Genomic DNA, 9,840 nt, shown 5'->3' with positions numbered 1-9,840 from the left:
AATCTGAAGCCTTTAATATCGAAAGAGGTACCCGACAGGGTTGCCCATTATCTCCCTTATTATTTGCCCTTATACTCGAACCCATGGCCCAATACATCAGAACAAACCAAACTATAACTGGCATTGAAGTAGGAGGTATTACACACAAATTATGTATATTTGCAGACGATATATTACTTTTTCTATCATCACCACAGGTCTCTGGTCCTAACTTAATACCAGCTCTTGATGGATTTGCAGCCCTATCCGGCCTTATGATTAATCCTAAGAAATGCCTAGTGCTTAATATTTCACTCACAAACATGGAATTGATCCCGGCTAGGGCTGCACTCCCATTCACATGGGCAGAAAAATCAATCCCATATCTTGGAATTCATTTAACAGCATCTCATTCTGACTTATTCTCAACCAATTATCCTCCTGTATTAAGACAGATCACAAATCTAATAAAACAATGGTCGCAACTTCCTTTATCCTGGATAGGGAAGATTAATGCAATCAAAATGACTATTCTACCCAAATTGCTTTATCTATTCAGAGTCCTCCCTATTCCAATTCCTTCCTATTTTTTGAGAATAGTACAAAAAAGAGCAACTTCGTTTATATGGGGCTCTTCTAAACCACGTATACCTATACACACACTACATCTTCCCAAAAATAAAGGAGGCCTGGGATACCCTAATTTTACTAACTACTACAGAGCAGCACATTTGGCCACTCTGTCCAAATACCATGCAAAACAGGAAATCCCATTATGGGTATTTATAGAGGCTTCAGAAAATGACCCTCTATTAATATCAAATTTATTATGGCTTGATCCTAAAGACCGCTTTAAAATTCATAATCCCATAACTAACCACTTCTTATCTCTCTGGGATAAACTAAAAACCAAATATCAGTTACAATCTCCACACAATCCTCTCCTTTCTTTTATCAGAAATCCGGCCTTTTATCCGGCATGGATCTACCCAAATTCTTTTAAAGCTTGGACAACATCAGGCATTCAGACACTAAATGACTTCATAGCATCTAAATCATTCCTTTCATTCCCATCGCTTAGAGAAAAATATGATCTACCAAACTCTGAGATATTTAGATATCTCCAAATCAAAAATTTCTATACACCATTCCTAAAGGGGGATACACCATTATCCCAATTATCCATTTTTGAATCAATCTGTACAAAAGATCCATTTGCTAAAGGTACAATTTCATCACTTTATAATCAATTATATGGAGTAGCAAATCTTAATAGACCCTCTTACGTTCAGAGGTGGGAGGAGGACCTGGGACGAACTTTAGAAGACACGGACTGGTCTAACATATGGCTCACATCTAAGTCATCTTCACCCAACATCTTAGCACTGGAGACAAATTATAAAGTCCTAACTCGCTGGTACCTTGTACCCGCTAGAGTGGCAAAATATTCACCTAATACCTCAGCTCTTTGTTTTTGAGGATGCCCAGAAATAGGCACATATTTACACATATGGTGGACGTGCCCAGTAATCCAAACCTTCTGGAAGGAAGTCTTCGTGATTGCATCTAAAATATTTAAAAAAATAATACAACCAGATCCATATTTAACTTTACTTAATCTAAAACCGGAATGGTTAACACTCTCTCAATTCAAACTTATGATCCAACTAATAACGGCTGCAAAACAAACAGTGGCCAAGGCATGGAAATCTCCTACATTGGTACTAGCAGAAACAATTCACAGAATGAATAATACAATGTCCCATGCTAAGATGGTAGCCATCGATCAAAATCAAATTCCAAAATTTGAAAAACTTTGGCATCCTTGGATAAAACAACAGTTCCTGTCAAACTTCAATGACTCTGTCCTGTTGCCATGGTAACAGATTAAATGACTTACAGAGACACCCATTCTAAGGCTTCAAAGAGAACTAAAAAGAATAATAAACTGACGAGCGGGACAACCTTGTTGACCATACCTCTACCTTTCAACCCTTTTTCTTCTTTCTCTTTCCTTTTCTCCACCTTACGATTAAGGCTCATTATCAGAATTTATTTGACCTATACACACTCTACTTGTAAACAATATGTATAGTAGGTATAAATCATTTAAATACCTACAAAAGTAACTAAGGAAATTATATATATCTTTAATTTAGGTTTACGTGAACCCAATGTTTAATATTTGAAATTTCATGATATTTACCTATATAAACCCTACTGTAAAACAATGAGCTTACTTTATAGATCCTTGTAAACTTACTTTATGTATCTTTATAACATTGTATACTCAATAAACTTCTTTTGACAAGGAAAAAAAAGTTCCTTATTAAAAAAACATTCAACCACATCTTATTTTGAAGACAACTGTAACGTTTTGGCTTTCCCATCATATTCATCCTTCCATAATGGTCACCAGGAAAATTAGACACGATAAATCTACCCAATGGAAACACAGACAGCAATAATACAGACAGGAGTTATACTCCTTCCCGTTCTGCTCTAAAAATTTTTTTGGCTGAACATACATATTAAGAAAAATCTCTGAACTGTATATGAGAAGTTTCCTTCCACTCAGAGCACTTTTCCCTTTGTAATGATCACAAGTCAGTGGGAAATGTGGCCCAAATATTGCATGCAGCATTTAGGCCAGTGCAAAGCAAAGCAGAGTCAGTGTATGCTTGCAAAGTGTCAGAACCAAAAAGGGCCCTCTTTGGAAGTCTGTGGAGGAATAACTTTAACAAAAGGCAAAACTCTCAGATTTGACAGTGGGGGTCATTTACTATAGCGCCACTAATCAGCGATAATTGGCACAAATAAGCTCCCTGAAAACAAATAGCACCCAAACCCTTACTTTGCTAAAACCTGGTGCACATGGAAATAATGTTTAGAGCATTATATAATTGCCTAAATGTTACTGAAATATGTGGCATTTTGTTTAAATATAATAGATAAACTCTCCATTTTTGTACAACTAGGTGCCAGCACAACTGAGCATGCTCAGACATGCAAACTACTCTCATTTTAACTCCCTTGGCATTTTCACAAGGCTTTTTTACAGTAAGTACCACAATTAGCGCTGGGCTAAAATGCGTTTTTGAGAGTGAAAATCGGCGATATATAGTCCAATGCAAGTTTCAGCCATTGATTCTAATGGTACAATTGTAACTTCCCCAAATAAATACTTTTAATGTGGAGATGAAATGTATCTTTCTCTGAAATACATTTTCCTTTGCAACAATGTTGCTTCAACTTCAACTATTTTGTTTTTAAGAATGATAGAATGTGGAATGTTTTGATGTTTTGGTAAAATATACTTTTCTCTGTCATCTTCACTTGTTACTCTCCATCTCACAAAAATCTTTACCCAAACTCACACAGGTGTCTTTACAAGCCACAAACAATACTATTGCTGATGCAAATTTAAAATGAGTCATAATTTTGTGTGGTTTTTATTATTTCCAAATAATCATAATTTGAGCCCCAAAAATGTGATATGTGTACCAACATCAGAAATCAAAATGTAATTCCCAAAAATTAGAGGGTAACATCACTATTCTACACTCACCCACCAAGAACCACCAAATATCACAGAATAAATCAAGAAGAATAACTCCTGAGTAATGTAATTCCACCACCTATATGTCCAAAGAAATGCAGTATATGTGTATTTATGTGTCGAGGTTAGAACTTCTGCTTAGTATTTCTAAGGGTCTGGGTTCAAATACCAAACATGCCGCTTCATGTAGAGAAGTTGTCTCATCTCCCTACGTTGTTAAACCTGACTCAGGTCCTAAAACTATGTCTAAATGTAATATTTATGTGTAGAAGGGCTCCACCACCATTGAAAATCTTGCCAGATACACTATCTAGCCAAAAGTATTTGGACGCCTGCCTTTACATACACATGAACTTTAACGGCAGCCCAGTCTTAGTTTGTAGGGTTAAAATTTGATTTGGCCCACCCTTTGCAGCTATAACAGCTTCTGGGAAGGCTGTCCATAAGGTTTAGTGTGTCTATGGGAATGTTTGACCACTCTTCCAGAAGCACATTTGTGAGGCCAGGCACTGATGTGGGATGAGAAGGCCTGGCTCGCAGTCTCTGCTCTAATTCAGCCAAAAGGTGTTCTATCGAGTTGAGGTCAGGACAGTGCAGTGTTCTATCGGGTTGTGCAGGCCAGTCAAGTTCCTCCACCCCAAACTCCTTCTTCCATGTCTTTATGGACCTTGCTTTGTGCACTGGTGTGCAGTCATGTTGGAACGTGTACTTCTATTGGGCGTTTGTCAGTGTACTAACAATACAACCAATCTTATATAAAGGACTGCAGTAGGGAGGGTTTGTTTGGCCTGAGAAGGCCAGGTTTCTGCTGTGATTTGTGGGGGAGAAGGAATGAACCAATCTTATATAAAGGACTGCAGTAGGGAGGGTTTGTTTGGTCTGAGAAGGCCAGGTTTTCTGCTGTGATTTGTGGGGGAGAAGGAATAATATTGTGCATAATGACAAATGCCCCACTAGAGCTGTTTGTTTGCTGAAATTCGTGTGCATTCTTTCCATCAGAAGAGGGTTTATGTGGCCATGCTGTCAATGTTGTGTGTATTGTTGCATTCACGGTTTGGGAGCATCTGCCGACCTTCTACCCTTTGATCTCATTACTTAGTCATGTACACAGAAATTCAGCTTCCAGCAGGACATGGTCACTAATGTATGTGTGTGGACTGTGGGGTGTTATAGTTTGAATATGTGCTTTTTTTTAATATTATGTTGTAATGCTTTGTAAGAATAATGACTGTTAAGTATGTTTCTGCAGATAAAAATGTGGTGTGGGCTGGTGGGTAAGTAGTGGTACTATGAAATGTGTTACCCATTATACACTGAAAGTAAAGCTGTGTCCACTCTAATGCCCTGTACACACAGTCAGATTTTTCGACGGAAAATGTGTGATCGGATTGTTGTCGGAAATTCCGACCGTGTGTGGGATCAATCCGACTTTTTCCATCAGAATTTCTGATACACAAAGTTTGAGAGCAGGCTATAAAATTTTCCGACAACAAAATCCGTTTGTGTCAATTCTGACCGTGTGTGGACAATTCCGATGCACAAAGTGCCACGCATGCTCAGAATAAATTCCGAGATGGAACTGCTCGGCCTGGTAAAATTAGCATTCGGAATTGATATAGCACTTTCGTCACGCTGCAATGGTTTAAATTGTTTAATGCAGCTCACTCTCTTATTCTTTATAATGCTAGAAGAATGAAGTTTTGCTGCTCATATTCACACAAACTTCTCACAAACTTCTTTCTTTATTACAACACCATTATTATCTTGTATTATTTAATCTCAAGGAGATTGCTTGGTGTTGGTGTCTCTTGTTAATTTCACATTGTAGTTTTGAAATGTACCTGCCTCCTCACAAACAAACTGTTCTTTTTGAAGGAAAGCACACATAGGCGAGTATAATAAAACAAACCAAAAATGTATTAATGGGTCCTAACCAAAGAAAGAGGGAGACAACGCTGGAGAAACAGCAGAAATTGGAGAAGCCTTTGCCCCCCAGGGCACACATCAACTATTTTACTGCAGAACTGGTGGCCTGAGGAGTCCTTATCTAAAGGAGTACAATCTGGTCCAGAAGTCCAAGAGATCATGAACAGCAGCAGATGACATGTATGTCCCCAGGCTGTGGTCATACAAGAGCCTGCATCTTTTGTCAGACCAGACTGAACCCAGGTCATCACTTTCTTGTCTTCCTTCCACTCTTCCTTCCAGGCTGTGTCTGTGGTGGTGGAGTTGTGGCAGGAGGAGGAGGTGGAGGAAGATGATGCAACTCACACAGGTGGGTATTGGGTGTGATTTCGCCCTTCACCCCCTTAGTTAATGTTTTATAAAGGATGTCCTCACACATGAGGCGTTGGCCCTCCTGCATGTCCTGCAGTTTGGTGGCAGCCATGCAGGCAAAGGCCTCTTGATGAGTGGGGATGGCTCTGAGGGATGCAGAAGCCTCCTGAATCAGCCTGAGCGCTGAATCCTACACGTTACTCCCCTTCCTGGGTCTTTTGTTTGGAAGGTGGAGGGGAGGAACCTGGGATTCTGTGAGGCTCCTACTGGGCCCGGCCACCTCCTGGCTGCCACTTACCCCAGCCTCCTCCTGGCTGCCACTAACCCCCGCCTCCTCCTGGCTGCCACATTCCACAGCCTCCTCCTGTGTGCCACATTCCACAGCCTCCTCCTGGCTGAGGTCTTCCTGTGTATGAAAAAGGGACATAGTTTTAGTTTTTTCTTCATCAATCACACACAATTTTCACCTCATGACTGTTGGAAATTGAATGTTAACAAATATAACAGATTATCATTCTGAGCCCAGCATTTTTCATTCTTGTCCTAATTATTTTTGCCCAATACTGTCTATTGATATGTAAAACACTTTGTTAAATCAGCAATTAGTGATCAATAATAACATCTAGTAAACATAATTTATTTATTGACCAGAAATCTGTAGAAGAATGCTATACCTGACTCAAGCTGGGCTCCTCCACTTCTTCCTGGCTGGAAGTCCCAGGTTGGACATCGGAAACCTCAGCTGGGGTGGAAGATAGGGTGGAACGAAGAGTGGAAGGAAGGGTTGAGAGGGATTCCCTGACTTCAGTCTGGTCTGACATAAATCGCAGTCTCTCATAGTACCACAGCCTGGGGACATAAACATCATCTGCTGCAGCTCCAGATCTCTGGGAATCCTGGATCTTCTTGTGCTCCCTAAGATAAGTGCTCCTCAGGCCACCAATTTTGGCTTTTAAATAGGGGATGGTTGCCGTGGGGACCACCGGCTTCACCAACTCCAGCAGTTTCTCCAGTGCTGCCTGCCTCTTTTGTTTATGGTTATATTGCGGGTGTTTCACCTGCCACAGACAGGGCAGCTCCCTGTACTTGTCTATGAACGGGGGGAGGAAATTGTGAAGCCATCCATTTTATCTGCAATACACAAGACAAACCCTAATGTCAGGCTAAAGTCTCCTAATCTTGTCCCAATATAGGCCTCAATCTCTAAGCAGTACAGGCCCAAGTTTAAATGTTACCTTCATTATCACAATCGGCGCTTCCTATACTCCTTCCTCACAGATCGTACATACTACACAAGTGTGTTACGCTTTATATACACTGTGCATGCTTGAAACTTCGCCCGCCCCTGACGTTCTTTCTAGTCTATTCCCCGCCCCTTCTCGTTCGGTGGGGAAGAGCACATGGCGGAGACAGAGCAGGTGCGTGATAATTACAGCAACGAGGAGGAGGAGGAAAGCCCGGAGTCAGAAATGTCCCGATCCCGGAAGAGATGATTTAAGGCATGAAAAATGTCCTTTGTAGAGATGGTGGAGATGGTCGACATTTTGAAGAGGGCTGACTATGACGGGAAGTATGGACCTTACCCCAACCCCAATGTCAGAAATGCCAAGATCATGGCGAAAGTTGTGAAGAGTCAGCACCAGAATTTTGGGGTTTACGACGATCCAAGGATCAACTCAGGAAGTGGTAGTCGGACCACAAAATCAGGGAGCACGATCAGTATAGAAGGATCAGGAGAGTGCTGCAAAAAAGTAAGTAGTTGTCCTGTGTTCCTATTCTTTATTTTTATCACGTTCGTACTGCTCCATGTGGTTTTCTTTATACTTTTGTACAGTTTAAAATAGCAACTTTCATGTTCATGGACACATTATTCATTCGTAGGTAACATTGTTCGTTCGGCCAATAAAACACCATGGACAAAACACCATGTTTTTCCAGATGCATTTCAATAAATTTTTTCTGGCCTACTTCTCTAAAAATAATTTTGTTGTCTAGATGGGTTGTAACTAGAATGAAATGCAAACTAGATTCTGTGTAAGGAGAGGACACTCAGCAGCTGTTTACAAATCTGGATGCTTAAGCACTAGTGTTGGACACCCTTTTTATTATGGGGCCCACACAGGTGCTCCAGTGGATACTATAGGGGTGTCTCCATCTGTGAAGCTTGTAAAAAACAATTAAGTATTCAAGCTTGACAAAGGAAAAAAAATATTTCTTCATCTTGGAACTCTGCCAAAACAGACAATTGTACTCTACTTCCAAGCAATGTTTCATATTCCTATTTCTGCCATCAAATATCTGTGTGCTAAGTATACCTATTTTTTTTTACATAGGGGAGAAAAGACTCGGAGGACACCACTCATCAGAGGAGACCACAGACCCCCCACCTCATGAAGAAGTGGAAATCCCCCAAACCCAAGCAGAGGAGGAGGGAGACATGGTGGAAATTGTCACCACAACAGGTGAGTGTCTGCGACCACAGGCTAAGGTAAGAGATGGATGCCGGCATATTTATAATACATGGTGTGTTTTTTTATTTTTATTTTAGGTGATCATGATGTTGTGGAAGAAGGTCATTTCACCAGTGAAAGTGCACAGATCCTCATTGGGGAGATAATGGGGTATAATAGGGACTTGGAAAGCATCAAGCAAAACATCAATGATGTTCAAAACAAAATGAAGAACATCATTGATGTTTTAGGGAGAATTTAAAACCCCTAGAAATCCCTAACTTATTTGTGCTTTGTTTTTTTGTTTTTCTGATAATTTTGTGAAAATTTTGTGACATATTATAGAAAAGCCAAATTTTGAAGATGCACACAGTGTGTCAACATGTGCTATCTGCCATCACGGGAGATCAATGTACGCGTTTTGGGGGTGCAACCCCTTCCTCAATAATAAAGTAGCTGAGAGGAAGGGGTTGCACCCACAAAACATGTCCATTGATCCCCCATGATGGCAGCTAGCACATGTTAACATTCGGCAATTTGTGTGCATCTTCAAAATTTGGCTTTTCCAGGGTTGACTTCACCCCATCTGAATGCAATATCAAACACAGTTTATAAATACTCATGTCTGATATTGCCTTCAATTTCTACAAAAGTTGAACTTTGTAAGTTCCAGAGTTGTGTATTTCTTGTTGGTTTTAAACATGCCTGTTTTACCTTAAAAGGCAATTTCGACTTTTTAATGTGACCTAAAAAATTGTTATACAACAAACATGTTGGTTTGTTTTAAAAACCTTTTAGAAATGCACATGTGATTGTACTTTGATTAAAAAGGTTGAGAATCAAGAATGTGTGGCTTCTTCTTTCAATGCTCAAAAGCATTTTTTGTAGTAAAGTTGGTGTTTTCAGTGACAATGGGGGTTATTTACTAAAGGCAAATCCACTTTGCACTACAAGTGCAGTTTCAGTGCAGTCTCAAGTGCACTTGTAGTGCAAAGTGGATTTTCCTTTAGTAAATAACACCCAAAATTGCTTTATAATTTTAAACAATCTCGCCATTTTCAGGACTCCCCAAATTTCAGTCATGGTCAGCTAAAAGAAAGCCAAGCAGTAAATCTAAGCAAATATTTGTTCAGTTCAAAATATATTTTTATTTAAAAAATGTCTCAGACATTGTCTGGCATATTGATGGCCCCCCTACCTGCAAAGTATTCCATGTATCTTATAGGGACCTTGCGGGCACTCTGCGGGGCAAGCCCTTACGGACCTTGCGGGGCAAGCCAGGACGGCCAGTTTCAAGCGCCGTCAGGTTTGGTTCATTTGTATTAATTCTGGCTTCAGACCCAACTGAGCCAGCATAGTTCACAGAATTTCTCCTTATAAAGTTGTGGAGAACACAGCAAGCCAGGATGATGTGATTGAGTTTATATTCCGCCATGTGTATCAGTGTAAGAAATAGGCGGAACCGGCTGGCCATTATTCCAAATGTGTTCTCCACCACTCTTCTGGCTCTGGCCAGCCAGTAATTAAAAACCCTGGTCCGGGGTGAGGGTCCTCATAGGGAATGGCCGCATAAGA

Source organism: Aquarana catesbeiana, linkage group LG03 (genome assembly GCF_042186555.1).
Source record: "Aquarana catesbeiana isolate 2022-GZ linkage group LG03, ASM4218655v1, whole genome shotgun sequence".
NCBI classification, from domain to species: Eukaryota; Metazoa; Chordata; class Amphibia; order Anura; family Ranidae; genus Aquarana; species Aquarana catesbeiana.
The sequence above is the reverse complement of the archived record's forward strand: the minus strand, read 5'-3'. Positions refer to the sequence as shown.